Source organism: Mastigoproctus giganteus, chromosome 6 (genome assembly GCF_048544385.1).
Source record: "Mastigoproctus giganteus isolate SK-2022 chromosome 6, ASM4854438v1, whole genome shotgun sequence".
Classification (NCBI taxonomy): domain Eukaryota; kingdom Metazoa; phylum Arthropoda; class Arachnida; order Uropygi; family Thelyphonidae; genus Mastigoproctus; species Mastigoproctus giganteus.
In genome coordinates this window covers 115,258,562-115,278,920 of record NC_143580.1, presented here as the reverse complement: position 1 = coordinate 115,278,920, position 20,359 = coordinate 115,258,562, and the positions used below count along the sequence as shown (strand labels likewise).

At 36.9% G+C, this 20,359-nt stretch overlaps 1 protein-coding gene across 6 annotated transcripts in view; it reads right to left on the bottom strand.

Annotated features, from left to right (window-relative positions):
• LOC150084520 (transmembrane protein 216-like) overlaps window positions 1–20,359 on the bottom strand; it is a 119,537-nt gene that overhangs the window by 49,855 nt on the left and 49,323 nt on the right. The gene's annotated exons all lie outside the window — the stretch shown is intronic.

The window sequence follows — 20,359 nt, the reverse complement described above, 5'->3', positions numbered from 1 at the left end:
TGTTTAATCGGGATAGGAGACTGCAGCAGTCGAGATTACCCTATGATTGTCTCCGACCATACCATGTGGTCCGGTCAGATTTCTGGAGGTCAAAACAATAAAAACAATTAGCAGTTTCTGGTTTATTGAACTTTTCTGTTAGTGCAATCTATTATAAACAGATAGTAAACGTGATCTTATTGAATTTGTGATAATTATACTGACACCTGGAATTCTGTGGGTTTTTACTTTATTATGGTAAAATGTGTTTCCCCTTCCATGAAATCTTCAATCATATAAAAAACATAAATAAATTTTCAGAATCTTCTCTTCATTCCTATTTTTTAATATCCATAACTTGTTATTCCATTCACACTTGCGTGTAATCATGTTAGTTGCAATTTGTGCGTGCCATGTTCTTTGTTATTAATTGCTTATCTTTTTTTTACTGTTTTAAATTTTAACCTCCCACCCAAATGTCAGCAATAGAAACATCAACTAATTAGTACGTACATATTACAGTATGTATTGAGGTGCCTCAGTAGCCAGGTGGGCAGGAGCAGCAGTGCGTAGCACACGCTTCTTGATTGACCAGGGTTTGAGCCCGTGACCACCAAATACAGAGGATGCGGAAAGGTCAGGAAATGACCACTGCATATCCCCGGAACAATATGGCCTTAGTTGCTAATGCTCCTAAAAAAAAAAAACAAATAAATAATAACAGTATGTATTTATTAACCTATGCACATAAACGTAAATTTATTTGTATTTTGCTAAACTGTGGAAAATATTCTTCCGATTTTCACGTATCATTTAATTTTTTAATTGGTAAGGTAATAAAGTGCAAATTTGTGCTTAATATATCTCTACTTTTATAGCCTGTGGATAATATTCCTCATATTTTCCCTTATTAGAATTGCTGTTTAAAAGAATTAAAATTCAATTCACAAACATGATCACAATGACAAGCGCTTACTACATATCATATAGTGAATGTACTTTACAATGGTGAGTCCATCATAATGTGATTTGATCGTACAGAGAATCAATCGTAAAAAATGGCTCCACTGTATTTTTAACTATTTATGTGAAGCTTCACATAATTGGGGCAGCCACTTAATAGGGCCAAAATGCACTATCCCGACGTGTCCCAAATAACCGGAATCCACTGTATTATATATAAGCTTTATAAGTGTATTAATAACTGTTTATGCATTGTCAAATGTACTTCAGTTTCAATGCTGATAACAGGTCTTAACATCAGACTTAAAACTTTCACATATATAATTTATTTCACTGAATTTTTTAAGTTATAAATGCAAAGTATTCTTTCATAATGAGAAAACCAAACCAAAGCAAAAATCATCAGTACTCTGATTAGACTTTAAATATGTACTGTTCTAAATGGAAAGTTTTTCAGGCAGTAATAAAGCCAATACAACCTTCTAAAGAGGATTCTGAAAGCTTACACATGAATGAGATGTAATATGTGAGCATGCTTATACAGAAAAGCATTACCAGGGAAAATGGAATTCAAGTATGTTATGTGACCAAAAGTATTCAGAAACCACTTCATGAATATTGCATATTCTGCCAGTAGTCCCCACACATGAATATCAGCTCAAGTATACCAACATAAGGTATACTAATATCTTGTGGATCTGCCTGGAATTTACATATGTTCAACAAGGGATGTTAGCTGAATAGCATTTCAGTACCCTGCCTGTATGCAAAACTCTGACTCATTTGTATCTCTAAAATCTATGACAGTAAATGTTATGCAAACATAGAAAATCATATGTGATATCTCAATTAATATATGTGTGAAAGCCTGACAAATTATATCATCTGTGGAATACAGGCAGTACTCGCTTTATGAGTTCCCGGGTTTACGAGCTTTTTTTTTTTTTTTTTTCCCAAGTATCAATAAAATTGAAAATATGAACATTAATTGCAAAAAAAAAAAAAAAAAAAAAAGAAAAAAAGAAGAATGTTAAACATTCATAAATACCGCATTTCAAACCATGCTCGTAGCTATACAATACAGTGTACCCGCTTTACGATATCAATCCGTTCCATAGACACCATCGTATCGTGAAAATATCGTAATGCAAACCAATAACACATTGTTTTTTGGTAATTCGTACCACGACCTTGGAAATTGAAATTTTCTAATATGAAATTATATAACTGTCTAAAAAGTTGCTTTTTTAGTGTAAATTGTATTAGTTACCAATTCAAATCACTAAAATGCACTACACTTTCATCGTTATCATATGTTCTGTTATAAAAAACAATTTTGAACGGCTTTGTGATATTTTTCTAAAGCACATTTCTGGAGGTCACTACCAGAAAACAATTTGCACTTTCCAGTTTATTGGGCTTTTCTGTTAGTGCATCTAATTATAAGCAGGTAGTAAACTCAATGTTATTGCATTTGCAAAAATACTGATAGCTGGAGTTGTGTGATTTTTTACGTTAATATGGTGAAATGTGTTTCCCCTTTACTGAAATCTTCAATCGTATGAAAAACATAAATAAAATTTCAGAATCTTCTCTTCATTCCTTTTTTTTTAAGCTTTGTAAACTTGCTATTCCATGCAAATTGTGTTATTTCAATTTGTGCGTTCTGTTAAAAAATGCTTATGCATGCTATTGAAATTTATTAAGAAAAGAGAAGATTATCTTGGAAACAAATGCCTCTTGAAGCATTTCTGAAGCAGACGACTCCAACAAACCAACGAGTGCCAAACCAATAATGAGTGATCAACGAGTGTGCATTTAGTCGATGATAATAATGATATGACTTACAAATGTTAACCCCTTCATGGATTATCCCGAGATATCTCATTTTTAGTTTTAAAAGTTATTTGGAACCACACAAAATATCTCAGGATACAATAATACCCAAAGCAAACAATAATACCACCAAATTTAGGACTGAAATGTATTTTCTCGGGAATTTATCTTGCTAATTTTGCATTAGCCAGATATATCCCGAGACTTCTCAGGATTTTCTTACATCTGGCAGCAGATGGCTGGCTTTCATTTTACTTATATTTACTTATTGTACAGCAATGTCAGAACAGTAGCGCATGTTCCTATGTATTGCCAGTAAGCAAAATAAAATTTGCCGTCCTAAAAGCTGAATACTGATAAGCATTAACCAATTAGAAAACTACATCAAAAAATATTTCGGTGCCCTCTTGAACTGCTGCCCATAAGTGACACTTGCCTCGCCTATCCACTTGCGGTGGCCATGTGTAAGAATGTAGTTATTTCATGATTATTGCTTGTGGTGGGAAGTTACTGCTTGTGTGTTCCACTTGATTTTTAAAATTTATTTATATAATGATTAGTGAAGAGTGTTTTTCTGCTCCTTTCTTTTATCTGAAGCGCTAATTTATTAAAAAAATCTGTATAATTTGCAAACTTTTTGGAATATACAAGATAACTCAGGATAGCCCAAATGGGTTAATTACTCCCATGTATTTTCTACTAAAATTTTTATAAAAAACACAAAAAAATATATAATGAGTATTTGCATGATGCATACTTTTAATCTGTAAAATAAAAAAAGTCGATCCGTTACGGCACATTTTCCGTAAAAAAATGTTCTGGGAAGGGGTTAAAGAATGTTTGAATGTTTATTCAAACATTCAAAGACTTTTATTCAGACGTTTATTCAAAAGACGTTTATTCAGACATTCAAACACTCAAAGGTTAAAGAATGTTTGAATGTTTATTCAAACATTCTTTAACATTTGTAAGTCATAAATAATTTCTTTATTATTATAATTTGCTTTATTTCTTTATTATTATAATTTGCTTGATTTTACAAGCTACGATTTCATTTCTTTGTATAAATCAATCATTGTTTAAACATAAACTAATTTCATTGTTGAGAACGTAACCCCTATTTTTAACATTATGTCTATGGGAAATAAATTCCAGCTTTACTAGTTCTCACTTTACGGGTGCACGCTAGGAACGAATTAACTCGTAAAGTCGAGAACTACCTGTACATCATGGAGCATGTCCAAGCGTCCAGAAGAATATTCATTAGTATGTCAACCATTCACAGGGAGTTACACAGCCTTAACATAAATGACAGGACAGCTGCACATAATCACTAATGAGGAACATTTTTTTCCAAAGCCTTCTTTTTATATGCAGAGTAAAGAGCATTATAGGGGAGTGAACAGTTTTAGTCCAATATAGATTGCAAATGTTTTTGTAAAGGACAATACTGCCAATCTGTGCTGTGACTCTTTTTGTGTGTTCATAGAAAATTTGGTTTGTAACTATATTCTTCTCCTTTATAGAAGTTAAAGTCGTTGAAGCGTGAATGAAGTGGAAGATGAATGAAGATAGCCACTGTTGAGAGAATCAAGCATTGTGAAGTCATTGAGTACCTTCATTTAAAGGGAATGTTATCAAAAGATATTATTCATGATAATATGCAGCAATAATTAGGGGAATCTTGTTCTTCATACACCATGATCAAACACTGGGATGCAGAATTTAAGCATGGATGAGACAGTGTTGAAGATGCACCCCACAGTGGGAGGGCCTGTTACTGTGTTGACACCTGAAAATGTGAAGGCTATATGTTATCTGATCATGCAAGGTTGCAAAATAACCTCAAAGCACATTGAGACGATATTCAACATCTCCCTATGTAAGCTCATAATATTGTGGTGAATGTTTAGGAATGAAGGAGGTTTCTTCGTGGTGGGTCCAGAAAGAAGCACTAAATGCAGATCAGAAGCAGGGAAGGAGTGAGTGTGAGGTGTTGTCAAGAGATTCTGCAATATTTTGAAGCGCAGGTGCTTCACTTCAACCTTGAAACAAATGAACAATAGAAACAATGGAAGCATCCCTCTTCTACCCTCTGCTCCTAAAGTATGAGTACAGAAGTCAGCTGGGAAAGTCACGGCATCTGTCTTCTGTGATGCAAAAGGAGTTTTTTTTTGGTTGATTTCCTAGAACAAAGTGCCGCTATCAATGCCTGAGCATTATTCTGACCTTCTAGGACATTTTCATGAAGAATTGAAGCTCAAGAGGCACTAGAAATTGGCCAAAGGAATCATAATACATAAATGCACCAGCACACACAGTGTTTGTGACTCCCGTAACACTGTAGGATGTGGATTCGAGCTATTACAGCATCTGCCCTGCTCATCAGATTTGGCTTTACTGGACTATTTTCTATTGAAATAATATTGCATCGACTGATGAACAGATAAATAAGAGAGGTTTACTAAAATAAAGTAATACAAATAAAAATTAGTATAATAAAAATAGACAATCATACAAGGAAAGGAGGGGGTAAAGGGTTGAAATATATAACTGAATAAAAGCAATAAAATAAATAAATCCACAAAAAGTAAGTAACTTTCAAAGTGATGTGCCTCTTTGTCAACTTAATGATGTTTACGACAGTAGGTTAAAATATAATGCAAAAGTAAAGTTTTGTGTACAACTTGCACTATGACTAACTAGTTGCAGATTGCAGTCAATGAAAAAGGGAGAGAGAAAGTATGAGTATAGGAAGAGGACATCAACCATCAGACTCTTGTGTTATTGTTGCAACTTATGTCAGACACATTATTAGTTCGCCACTTGTCATCCCAACATAAAATAAACAGCCTGCATATGGGGGTTCCAGAAAATGATTAATGGTGAAAACCCACCACAGCTATATGGAAGGCCTCCAACCACAACAGATGGTGAGGATTATGTGCCTGATCTATTATCTCAATGTTGGGACACAGTTTGTACCTGAAGTGCTGTTCATTCCAATAATGCTCAGAGATGGCTTAATCAGCATGAAGGATAGCCACTTCAGACATGAGGAGGGACTATTTGTCATGCTTCCATGCTTCAATATTTTAAAGTAATTTTCCAACTCTTTGAGAGTCGGAAAACTGCTAGCTTGTGGGGGGGGGGATTCACTGACTAAAAGGTTAAAAGTAGCCGAAGACAGAGGTAGTATTAGTAGTGGCATGTGATGCAAGAAAGCAAGTGTATGAGCTAATGCAACATCAGCCAAAAAAAAAGGATTACAAAACAATTCCCTCTAAATGTTTGTCCAGTTCCTGCTTAAATTTATTTAACCTATCAACTTCCACAACGACAGATGGAAGTTTGCTCCAGCAATTAACCACCCGCTGTCTAAAGGCAAATTTCCACACATCTATTCTACATCTGTCTTTCCTCAATTTGAATTTATGTCCCCTTAGGTTCATAATCTGAACAAGTGGAAGAATCCCATCAAAATTCAGCATGCTCAACACATTCAAGGCCTTATACACCTCAATCAGATCACTGCGCAGGTGCCTAGTCTCCAGTCGCTGCAATTTTCAGAACTTAAGCTTCTTTAGGTAAGAGGATCCCTTCATTCAACTCACCAATCGCGTTGCCCTTCTCTGTACATGGTCAAGCAAATCTACATCCTTGCTAAAATGAGGCCTCTAGACCTGTATGCAGTACTCAAGGCGTGGCCTAACCATTGCCTTATACAAAGGGACAATTACCTCCTTTACCCTGCTAGGAAAATTCCTGTGTATCATTGACAAAACCCCATGACCTGCCCTGGCAGCCTGTCTGCATTGATCAGAAAACTTCATATCTGACTGCACAATATGCAGTCAGATATGAAGGTCAGATACTCCCAGGTCTTTTTCATTTTCTACCACCTTAAGTGTAGTACCACACAGTTGGTACGTTTCTCTCGGGTTACTTCTACCCATATGCAGTACTTTGCATTTGTCAATATTAAACTTCAGTTGCCACTTCTCAGCCCATCTTCCCAAATCTTCTAGATCCTGTTGCAGTAGCACACTACCACTACTGTCATTAACAACCCTGCCAACCTTTATATCATCTGCAAACTTCGACACTAAGCCTGATATACCTTTATAAATATCATTGATAAATATACAAAACAACAGAGGACCCAAGACCGAACTCTGTGCGACTCCACTAATAACATTAGTCCACGAAGAGCAGCACACATTAATTACCACACTCTGTCTTCTTCCACTCAACCATCCTTTTATCCATTGTAGCAACTTACCCTTAATACCATTCTGCTCCAATTTGTACAACAGTCTTCCATGCGCAACAGTGTCAAAAGCTTTCCTGAAATCCAAATATATGATATCAAAATTATTTTTTGCATCAAGTTCCTTTGTAACCACATCATAATATCCTATCAAATTTGTCAGACAAGACTTTCCCTTAACAAACCCATGCTGTGTCTGAATTATTGCTGCAGTCTTGTCTATATGATCCTGCAATGAATCTTTAACCAGTGACTCCATTATTTTACCAGGAACAGAAGTTAAATTAACCGGTCTGTAATTACTCGTGTAACCTTCGATCCCCCTTTGTGAATTGGGGATACATTTGCAAATCTCCAGTCCATGGGGACTTCCCGAGTCCAAGGATGGTCTCATAATTATGGCTAAGGGTTTGCTTACTTCCTTTGTCACCTCCTTTAATATAACTGGATAATAAATCCCATCCACCACAGGTGCCTTTCTTATGTTTAACTTCAACAATTTCTCCTCCACTTTGCTCTCAGTTATTACAAAATCATTAAGCACCCTGCTACAATTTGAAACCTTCTGGCATTTTCAAACCTTAATAACTCCTCATGTGTGAATGTAGATGCAAAATACTCATTCAGTTTGTTTGCTATCTGAGCAGGATCATCAACAGTCGAACCATTGATATCAAGTGGACCAATCTGATTTATCCCCTTCCTTTTAGAGTTTATATAAGTAAAGAAATCCTTGCGGTTTTCTTAGCATCCTTTGCCATAGATTTCTCGTAATCTGCCTTTGCCTGCCTAACCTCCTTTGTGACTTGATTACAGACTAGCTTATATCTGCCATAGGCTTTTGTGTCGCCTGATAATTTATATGCATCCCATGCATTTTTCTTCTCTACCACGAGTCTCATTAGTTCATTTGACAACCATTTAGGTCTAAACCTTGAACAATATTCCTTAATAGGTATGAAACTTTTAGTAGCTTCCACAATTAATTCCTTGAATGCTTCCCACTTAGAATTTGCTGTTAGTAACATCATCAGTTGATCCCACTGTACAAAATTTAAAAACTGTCTGAGAGCACTGTAGTCACCTTTACAGATGCAAAAACCCTTTGCTTAACCCCTGATGGTAATTATATCTTAAGTAAGTGTCAGTGAAATTATTCTTGCAGGAATCCTTTATCCCACACTCCACTTTAAACTGTCGTCCTTTATCTAAACCTTGGTTTTCCAATAGATGTGTTAAGGCTGTTCAAGAGAAGAATGTTGCATATCGTAATTGGCTTGATTCTAATTCTCCAGTTGCATTTTCTGCCTACACCAAAGCTCGCAACAATTGTAAAGCAGTTATTAATCAGTCCAAACTAGAGTTTGAACAGGCTAAGAGTAGAAAACTTGCTTCTTGCCCTAATGGTAGCCAAGCATTCTGGTCGTTGCCAAAGCTATTGGCCGCAACTTTTGCCCATCTCTGCTCCCACCTCTGTCCAAACCAGATGGTTCTGTTGTCACTTCAGCCAAGCATAAAGCTAACCTGCAAGCATCCCATTTTTCTTCCAAATCATGTATTAATGATCTTGGTAAAACAATTCCCACCATTCCCAACACACTCCATTCAATGTCCCCTGTGGTCTTCCACCAAAAGGATGTCAGAAGGATTTTGACGAATCTCAATGCTAAGAAAGCTCCAGGTCCCGATGGTATTTCTCCACTTGTTCTCAAAACCTGTGCTCCTGAACTTACTCCTATTCTTTGCTGCCTTTTTTCACTTTCTTATTCGAAAGGTGTTTTTACTTCTGCTTGGAAATTTGCTCATATCCAGCCAGTTCCTAAAAAGGGTGACAAATCCCACCCATCCAATTATCGTCCCATTGCAATTACTTCTACTCCTTCTAAAGTAATGGAGAAATCAATTAACCGCCAACTCTTAAACTACCTATAAACCTTCCATCTGATCAACGATCGCCAGTATGGATTCCGTTAGTGTCAATCCACTGGTGACATGTTACCCATTTATGGACTAATTCAATGGAAAAGTTCGGTGAAACACAAGCAATTGTTCTTGACATCTCAAAGGCTTTCGATCGTGTTTGGCATAAAGGTCTTCTAAACAAGCTTCCATCTTAGGGTTTCCCAACTGTTTTTAGTAATTGGTTATCCAGTTTTCTCTCTAATCGCTCACTGCGGGTGATGGTAGATGGCTCTTTGTCTTCTAAATTCTCCACTAATGCCGGTGTCCCATCAAGGTTCAGTTCTTTCCCCCACTCTTTTCCTCTTCTATATTAATGACCTTCTTCCATTGACTGGAAATCCTATCCATAGTTTTGCAGATGATAGCACATTGCATTCCACTTTCCATTTTGAGAAACCTTGTCCTGCTCAATCAGCTTCAACTTCTCGAAAATCTGCTATCAATTCCTTAAATGTCGATCTTCAGGTAATTCTCCCGTGGGGCAAACAGAATTTAGTTGATTTCAACTCTTCTAAAACTCAGTCTTGTCTTATATCTCACAAAAGGATTCTTCGGCTCCTATGCTTATCTTTAGTGACACCCCGATTTCTAGGCAAAATGATATATCTCTTTTGGGGATTACCCTGACTTCTCATCTCTCCTGGCACAAGCACATTACAAATATTGCTTCCTCTGCATCTAAAAAACTTGGTTTTCTCTTTCGCTCTCGGCGTTACTTTTCTTCCAAACAGCTGCTCACTCTGTATAAATTGCAAATCCACCCTGCCATGGAATATTGTTCCCACATCTAGGGTGGTGTCCCCAAAACCTCTCTCAGGCTTCTCGATTCCATTCAGAAGAGGGCAGTTAGGTTAATTAATGATTCATCTTTAACAAAGTCTCTCCACTTGCTGTCTCATAGACGTACTGTTTCTGCTGCATGCCTCTCCTACAGATATTTCCATGGGCACTGTTCTTCTGAATTGACTTCTATAATTCCCACTCTCTCTTTCAAAATAGTCCGAACACGTGCCGCCACCAGCCAACATCCATTTACTGTCCAACTTTGAACCCCACAGAACCAACTTTTCATCTTCCTCGTTTATTCATTCAACTGCTGCTTTCTGGAACAACCTTCCTTCATGCGTATTTCCTGAAAATTACAGTCTACAGAAGTTCAAGTCCAATGTCAACAAATATCTTCTTTCGTCTTCTCAACCTCCAACCCAAGAACGGTACTAAGTACTATAGGTTCTAATACCTCTCGTGTTTGGGGTTTACATAAAAAAAAAAAAAAAAAAAAAGAAAGAAAAAAGTAAATCCCACAACAGTACACTCTGATCAGTGCCACTTAGTGGTTAATTTACCTGCAAATTCTTAATAACGAATGATCACTGCTGATAACCAGATCATGAGGATTACCCTCTCTGGTTGCCTCTCGAACATGCTGCTACAGAAAACAATCATCCGATAAATCTAGAAAAGTCTTACTAGTGTGTGAGTGACCAACCACAAGTTCCGTCAATATCTGGGAAGTTAAAATACCCCATTATAAGACATTCTGATTTACTAGCCCACTCTATTTCTCTGTACAATTGTTCACTGTACTCATTCAAGTCATTAGGCCTATATCACCATCCTACTGTTATTTTTGCTATCGCAGTGCGTATGTCACACCAAACCGACTCAACATTCATCTGTATCAACTGGATGCACTTCTTTTGATTTTATGTTTTTCTTAATTAACAGCATAACAACTCCTATTTCCTATCCTGTCTATCCTTTCTATACATATTGTGCTCCCCAAATTCCAATTCTGCATCCCTAATATCTGTGTGACACTACGTCTCTGATATCCAAACAATATCCGCCTTTGATGTCTTGACCAACACTTCAAATTCATCAAATTTATTCACTATACTTCTAGTTGGTATACATGCAAGTATACACGCATTCTTATTCTTAGTTACCCTAACACATCCCATATACCAACAGTTTCACAATGACTGCCATCAGTCCCTGAAACCCCTAGAACCCCTCACTCCAGGCTGGTGCTTATTCTAATAAAAGTAGTGCAGGAATCATCTTCACCTCTGCCTCTGGCTACTTTTAACCTTTTAGTCTGTGAATCCCCCCAAGCTAGCAGTTTTAAGACCCACCTAACACTGCCTCGATAGCATCAGTAATATTCTTGCACCCTTTCTATTTAAGTGTATCCCATCCCTGTAGAAGCAGTCTCTCCTGTTAACAAGCACAGACCACGCTGAAAAAAATTCCACCCCTTGAGCCTCAAACATTCCCTCCAGGGCTGAATTGATTGACAAGGCTCTCATCATGTACTCCCTCCTATAGTGTCTGGGCAGAATTGTAGACACTTCAAATTTAACCCTAACTCAAGACTTGTTTTTTTTTTTTGCAACATTGACCTGTACTTGTTAAGTAAATCTGCAGATCTCCTACTCTTAATGCCATTGGTGCCTATGTGTACAACAGTATCACTCTTTGTACCCTTAAAAGATAATATATACTTCACAATGTCATCAACTTTTGTCCCTGGCAGACACACCCTGGTCCTATTTCATCTATCCTTTTTACACAATATATTCCCCGTCTCCCTGACAATAGAGTCACCAACAATAACTAACTACTGTGGGACCAGCGCATTCTGCCTTGGAGATTGCCACTGTGTTGCCTGATGCCAGGAGTGAGCTCTGGCATTGAGTTGGGCAGCTGACAGCTTGAAAGGACCCTCATATTAATTTCTTCGAGGGCATCTACCCTACACCTCAAGCTCTCATAGACGCCCATTAGAACACTGAGTTGATGCCTAATTTCTAGACACTCTCTGCATCTGGCACACACAAAGACATCCTCCTTGACTAAATCATGTTTTGTTCCAGAGAGTGCGGCAAACATTTCACAAGTTGCACATTTTTTTAGGCTGTGATGTGTTGGAGAATCTCCCCCGAGTCACACCACTCCTGCCACTTTGTGCTTGTTGCTTTGCTGCTGTAGTCTGGGGCATAATATTTTAAATTAATAAGATCAATAAATTTAATTAATTAATTGTCAATACTACACTAACTAATAGAATCCTAAATGCATTGATGCGTATTACGGTATATATTTTTAAGTTAGAGCTACCTAGTTACCACAATTAAAAATTTGAATTCCCTACCACTCTATACAAAAACAATGGTTGCAAGATTCGAACGAAACAACGGTTTTACGTATATTAAGTAGTAATCCACAAAATCTCTTATCTAAATTAAAAATAAAAATAACCAACATAACTAGAACTATAAGGCTACTTATAAAGTACAATATAAAATAACAATTAAATAAAATGGCAAACACATTGCTTTTACTGAGCTTGTAATTCACAGTTGTAATTTTTAGAGAGTCAGCGCCTTCTCTTTTAATGTGAAGGTGATTTTTGCACTATTTCTATTAGAATAAGCAGCGGCATGGAGCGAGGGGTGCTGGGAGGTTTCAGGGACTGATGGTAGCCATCATGAAACAAATAAATACATCAGATGTTAGGGTAACTAAGAATAAGAATAGGTGCATGTATACTTCCATGTATACCAATGCTAGAAGTAAGGTAAATAAATTTGATGAATTTGAAGTGTTGGTCAAGACATCAAAGGCTGATATTTTTGGGATATCAGAGACATGGTGTCACACAGATGTTAGGAATGCAGAATTGGAATTTGGAGGGTACAGTTTGCACAGAAAGGATAGGAAGGAAGAAGGGGTTATGCTATTAATTAAGAAAAACATAAAATCAAAGGAAGTGCATTCAGTTGCATAGATGGACAGTGCAATGTTGAGTCAGTGTGGTGTGACATGTATACTTGCATGTATACCAATGCTAGAAGTATAGTAAATAAATTTGATGATATTTTTGGGATATCAGAGACGTGGTGTCGCTGGGAAAGCAAAAACAACAGTAGGAGTGTGTTATAGGCCTAATGACTCTAATGAGCACAACGAACAATTGTACAGAGAAAAGAGAGTGGGCTAGTAAATCAGAATGTCTTATAATGGGGGATTTTAACTTCCCAGATATTGACTGGAACTTGTGGTTGGTCTCTCGCACACTAGCAAGACTTTTGTGGATTTACTGGATGATTGTTTTCTGCAGCAGCATGTTCGAGAGGCAACCAGAGAGGGTAACATTCTTGATCTGCTTATCATCAGTGATCATTCGTGTATTAGGAATTTGCAGATAAAGGAACCACTAGGTGGCAGTGATCACAGTGACTGATGTGGGATTTACTTAAAGAAATAATTACCATCAGGAGTAAAGGAAAGGGTTTTTGCTTCCGTAAAGGTAACTACAGTGGTCTCAGACAGTTTAAATTCTGTACAGTGGGACCAACTGACGATGTTACCAAAAGCAAATTCTAAGTGGGAAGCATTCAAGGAATTAATCGTGGAAGTTACTAGACAATTCATACCTATTAAGAAATATTGTTCAAGGGTTAAGTCTAAATAGTTGTCAAATGAACTAATGAGACTCGTGGCAGAGAAGAAAAATGCATGGGATGCATATAAATTATCAGGCGACACAGAATCCTATGGCAGATATAAGCTAGTCTGTAATAAAGTCACAAAGGAGATTATGCAAGTGAAGGCAGATTATAAGAAACCTTTGGCAAAGGATGCTAAAAAACAGCAAGGATTTCTTTACTTATATAAACTCTAAAAGAAAGGGGATGAATCAGTTTGGTCCACTTGATATCCATGGTTCAACTATTGATGATCCTGCTCAGATAGCAAACAAACTGAATGAGTATTTTGCATCTAGATTCACACATGAGGTGTTATTAAGGTTTGAAAATAAAAGATTATCAAATTGTAGAAGGGTGCTTAATGATTTTGTAATAACTGAGAACAAAGTGGAGGAGAAATTGTTGAAGTTAAACATAAGAAGGGCACCTGGGGTGGATGGGATCTATCCAGATATATTAAAGGAGGCAGCAAAGGAAGTAAGCAAACCCTTAGCCATAATTATGGCTAAGGGTTTGCAGGAATTTTGCTAGAAGGAAAAAGGAGGTGATTATCCCTTTGTACAAGGCAATGGTCAGGCCACACCTGGAGTACTGTGTACAGGTCTGAAGGCCTCATTTTAGGAAGGATGTAGAGTTGCTAGAATGAGTACAGAGAAGAGCAACAAGATTGTTGGGAGGAACAAAGGGGTGCTCTTACCAAGAGAGGCTTACGTTGTGCAAGTTACATCATCTGGAGACTAGTCACCTGCAAAGTGATCTGACTGAGGTGTATAAGGCTTTGAATGGTTTGAGCAGGCTCAATACTGATGGGATACTTCTGCTTGCTCAGATTAAGAACCTGAGGGGGAATAGATTTTAAGGTGAAGGTGATTCTTGCACTGCTTCTATTAGAATAAGCAGTGTGGTGTGACATAAGCACTGGGAAAGCAAAAATAACAGTAGGAGTGTGTTATAGGCCTAATGACTCAAATGACTCATTAGGCCTATAAAGGAAAGACAGGTGTAGAATAGGTTTGCGGAATTCTGACGTTAGCCAGCGGGTAGTTGATTGCTGGAAGACTTCCATCTGTTGTTGTGGAAGTTGATAGCTTAAATAAATTTAAGGCTGAACTAGACAAATATTTGGAGTGAATGGATGGGTGAGATGGAAAGGTTTTTTTTTTTTGGCTGATGCTAAATAAAATGCTGCTTTCTTGCATCATATGCCTCAACTAATGCTATCCATCTCCAAGGATCAAAATATAAAAATTTTAACAATTATAACAGTTTTTGTGAGTGACCAAAGAAGGAAAAAATGTGAAAATGGCACAATGGAAATGGACACAAACACATGTAATGTTAATTTCCGACCAGCACATACCATCAGGAAAAAGGTTTATTATATTTTATTGTTGCAGCGAAATGAAATTCATATTCCCTGCAACAAACTCAAATTTACCACACTTTCGGCCAATTTCCCACTTATGATGAATAACGATAAATTCACCAGTATACTGTGTACCCCACCCTGGGTACACGGTACACAGGTGAATTTATAAATTTCATCAATTTGTAAATTGTAGGCAATTGTTAATTTATATTTGTAATTTGTTAATTGATACATTCCCATCTACAATCACTCTTTAACAGTAACAAATATATGTGAAGTGGTGAGGTGTGATCAAAAAGTTATTCCAGTTTACTTTATCTTCTACTGGACCAAATTTAATGAAATTTTGCACAGAGCTTCACCTTATCTCTATACTACAGGAAAAAACTTTCAAACCTCTGAAATTTGCAGTAGTTTTCTGATTTGAATTCTTCTCGCAGCTTTCTGTCACTGTTTGGTAAACTATGGAAACGGCCCCTGCTTGATGCAGCTGTTTCATCACAAAAGGGGATGGAATGGGGATGCTGGGAATGTGCCATTAAAAGAAAGGGTGATTGTTTATGGGGGAGAGAACACTGTCGTCTGGTTGTGTATCACTCTAAAATAGCTCATCTCAAAAAATATTAAATGACTTCACATTTCCTTTGAGATGTCATCAAAATGTTGTGTGTCACGTCTGATTTAAAATAAAGTCTAGTTGATCTCACATGAAAGAAACTTTCTCGTTTTGTCCTTTTATCGCCACTCAGCCATGCTTTCGTTTTTTTTCTTTACAATTAAACTCTGAGGCTGGAAAAGAGTTCTGCACATTTATTTTGAAAAACATCCTACTTTAGTCATCACAGACCAATACTTTCAGTAACCGATGTGTAATTATTATTAATAAAATAAAAACATTATTATATTATTATCCATGAATTTTATTAATATCTGAAAATTAAAATGTTTTTAATGCCTGCATATGACTCGTAAATGTAAAACACGTTAAATATGCTAGCAGCAGGACAAATTATGTACCTGGTACAGAATTTTTTTTAAAGTTTAATTATATAAGCCTTTTTAAAACCGACCTTTGCCAATTTCACAAGCCTGGGTTTGGGCAACCTATCTTCAGCTCCATGATTTTCTATATTATTTTATTATTTTTGATATGTAAACATCTACGTTAGCACTAGAGTAAAATTGATTGGTAACAAAATTTTCTTGTAATGGAAATGATGCAATTGATTGGTAATGAAGAAAACTGAGATCGCATTTAGATTTTAAATTATGCAAATGATGCCACTTCCTAAATGGTGCTAACGATGCCAACTCAGTCACTAACATTGATTCGGTAGGGTAAGTAGCTGATTCAGTAGAGTAAGTTCATACTAAGATATGGAAATGACATCACTTCCTAAAGGTCACTAACTCAGTCACTAAGGTTGATCCGGTAGAGTAAGCAGCAGGTAGTAATATTATGCAAAAATAAAAGCTTCAAAGCCAGCGAAGAAGCCTCTTGTGTCGAAAAGGAACGAGTTCAAAAACATGGAGAACAAAAAAAATGCAGACCTTAATAAAATCTGCAGATTTTATTAAAGGATATTCTTCCAAGAATATTCTTTCACACAAGACCATTTCATTGCTTAAAATTTAAAAGCTTTAATTCAAGAATGCAACAATAAAACAATCACTTCAACAAACTTCTTGCAGTAGTTTTTGGTTATGATATCATACTAGTCTACAAATGAATTTCGCTAACTATTGAATTGTAAAAATACATATAAAAGTATTTTAAAGATGGTTAAAACTCCAGCTGAGGGAAATTGAGAAGTATGCAAGAATAAAAGCTTCAAAGCTACTGTAGAAGCTTCCCATGTTGACGAAAGAATGCGTTGAAAAACATATAGAATGAAAAAAAATGCAGAGCTTAATAAAATCTGCTTCTCAAGATTTTAATCAACATCAATTTCTCATCAAGAAGCTGGAGTGTTGACATCACAAAATTATATTCAAGATCTTCCTGAAGATTTCAATCCAGAAGATTTGAGTTCAAATGAATTACCTGAGGATTTTCAATTGATTCCTATACCAGCTAGACAGGGTATACTGCAACACAACTAGCTTCGACTTTGAGGTGACCTGCTAGAACAAAGGTGTGTTGGTTTTCTATGGCTAGAGAAATCGATTTAGAAGCTGTACCGATCGCAAGAAGAAGTACGAGTGTTTCATTGAATAACAACAGAACGAGCTTGGCTAAAAAAAATCATTTCCCACTAATACTGGCTTGTGCTATTACCATCCATGAATCTCAGGGAGGTACTTGTGATTCTGTAGTTTATTAATGCGAGAAATGTCATGAACAACAACTAGTTTATGTTGCATTATCTCAAGTTACCGATATCAATGATCTTTACATTATTGCTGCAAATAGAGAAAATAAATTTTATCATGGACCGAGAAACACTACATCCACTCTTGCATTTCAAGCTGAAATGACCACGTTGTCGAGTAATCCTCTATTTACGATGCAAGATACTTTATACCAGTTCATCAGTAAACGACAAGATCTTTCCATTCTAACGTTAATTGTCAAAGTTTACGTGCTCACAGTGACGATCTCACTGATGCAGCCACACAACAATCCAATTTACTTCTACTTTCTGAAATGTGGCTAAATAACAAAGAAGAAGTAAGCATACCTAACTTCGACTGTGTCGTTCAATTCAAATGAGAAGATCAACAAACTGGTGGTGTAGCAGTTTATCATAAGAGAGAGAAAATTGTACTCGCGTTGTTGCTTCTCATATGGAAGTGATTTATTGGCAAAATGTTGGCAAATCCATGAGTGTTAAAGACCTGTTAGAGACATTTGTGCAGCTGAATGCCTTCTTCCTGATGGTCAAATAATATTGTTGGTAGTCATTTACATTTCACCTAACCAAAAGATCAAACATATCAACGAATTCATCCATTTCATTTTACTTCCTTACATGATTGAAGGAGCTGTTTTCTACAACAATTTTCTCACAAGAAATGTGACCAAATACCAATGATACTTAGTGGAGATTTCAACGTTAATTTTACAAATACTCAATCCAAACCTTTGACTGATTTCTTAGAAAATAAATTTGAACTAATGTTATTTGGTTTTTAGGAGCATTAGCAACTAAAGCCATATTGTTCAGAGATATGCGGCGGTCATTCCCTGACCTTTCCGCATCCTCCGTATTTGGTGGTGACGAGCTCGAACCATAGTCTAATCAAGAAGCATGTGCTATGCACTGCTGCTGCTCCTTCCCACCTGGCTACGGAGGCGCCTTGGACTAATGTTAAATGCTTCTAGATCTGTATCGACTACTAATCATGGAACTATAATTGATGCTCTGTTTCAAAGACATTTACACTCTTTACAATCTCAAGTGTATGTATCATATTTTAGCTATCACAAACCCGTTGTAAGTAAATTACCTATTGAACATGTATTGCAACTTCAAATTCATGAAACTGTTGAAAAAAATTATCAATTATCACTTCTCTCACTTGTATGTCCTCATAAATAGCTTATAAGGATGAAACATTAGACTCAAGCATTTAGGGCATAAGCCTCAAGCTATGAAAGAGTCTAGACTATGTATAAATATAGTGCAAATGCATCAGAAATACATAGCTATATCTGAATAGATCAGAATATTGGTAAAACGGCATCGTTTTAAGTTATATCTCATATTGTGAATACCTTCACAACGAGTTGCCATGATATTGCACTACTTCGAATAAGTAACGCTTCACCTAAGGAGAAGACTAATGTTACTTATTCTCAGATGGATACCACCACCCAGACGGCACCGTTTCAGAGCTATTTGGCCCTTCTTCGGTGGGTGGGTAGGTACCCGAGTGATGCAACGATGGCAAAACAGTTATGAAGTATAACTCCACAATATGAGAGATGCCTGATGGTGTATCATGTATTTAGACTCAAGCATTTAGGGCATAAGCCTCAAGCTATGAAAGAGTCTAGACTATGTATAAATATAGTGCAAATGCATCAGAAATACATAGCTATATCTGAATAGATCAGAATATTGGTAAAACGGCATCGTTTTAAGTTATATCTCATATTGTGAATACCTTCACAACGAGTTGCCATGATATTGCACTACTTCGAATAAGTAACGCTTCACCTAAGGAGAAGACTAATGTTACTTATTCTCAGATGGATACCACCACCCAGACGGCACCGTTTCAGAGCTATTTGGCCCTTCTTCGGTGGGTGGGTAGGTACCCGAGTGATGCAACGATGGCAAAACAGTTATGAAGTATAACTCCACAATATGAGAGATGCCTGATGGTGTATCATGTATTTAGACTCAAGCATTTAGGGCATAAGCCTCAAGCTATGAAAGAGTCTAGACTATGTATAAATATAGTGCAAATGCATCAGAAATACATAGCTATATCTGAATAGATCAGAATATTGGTAAAACGGCATCGTTTTAAGTTATATCTCATATTGTGAATACCTTCACTCGGGTACCTACCCACCCACCGAAGAAGGGCCAAATAGCTCTGAAACGGTGCCGTCTGGGTGGTGGTATCCATCTGAGAATAAGTAACATTAGTCTTCTCCTTAGGTGAAGCGTTACTTATTCGAAGTAGTGCAATATCATGGCAACTCGTTGTGAAGGTATTCACAATATGAGATATAACTTAAAACGATGCCGTTTTACCAATATTCTGATCTATTCAGATATAGCTATGTATTTCTGATGCATTTGCACTATATTTATACATAGTCTAGACTCTTTCATAGCTTGAGGCTTATGCCCTAAATGCTTGAGTCTAAATACATGATACACCATCAGGCATCTCTCATATTGTGGAGTTATACTTCATAACTGTTTTGCCATCGTTGCATCACTCGGGTACCTACCCACCCACCCACCGAAGAAGGGCCAAATAGCTCTGAAACGGTGCCGTCTGGGTGGTGGTATCCATCTGAGAATAAGTAACATTAGTCTTCTCCTTAGGTGAAGCGTTACTTATTCGAAGTAGTGCAATATCATGGCAACTCGTTGTGAAGGTATTCACAATATGAGATATAACTTAAAACGATGCCGTTTTACCAATATTCTGATCTATTCAGATATAGCTATGTATTTCTGATGCATTTGCACTATATTTATACATAGTCTAGACTCTTTCATAGCTTGAGGCTTATGCCCTAAATGCTTGAGTCTAAATACATGATACACCATCAGGCATCTCTCATATTGTGGAGTTATACTTCATAACTGTTTTGCCATCGTTGCATCACTCGGGTACCTACCCACCCACCCACCGAAGAAGGGCCAAATAGCTCTGAAACGGTGCCGTCTGGGTGGTGGTATCCATCTGAGAATAAGTAACATTAGTCTTCTCCTTAGGTGAAGCGTTACTTATTCGAAGTAGTGCAATATCATGGCAACTCGTTGTGAAGGTATTCACAATATGAGATATAACTTA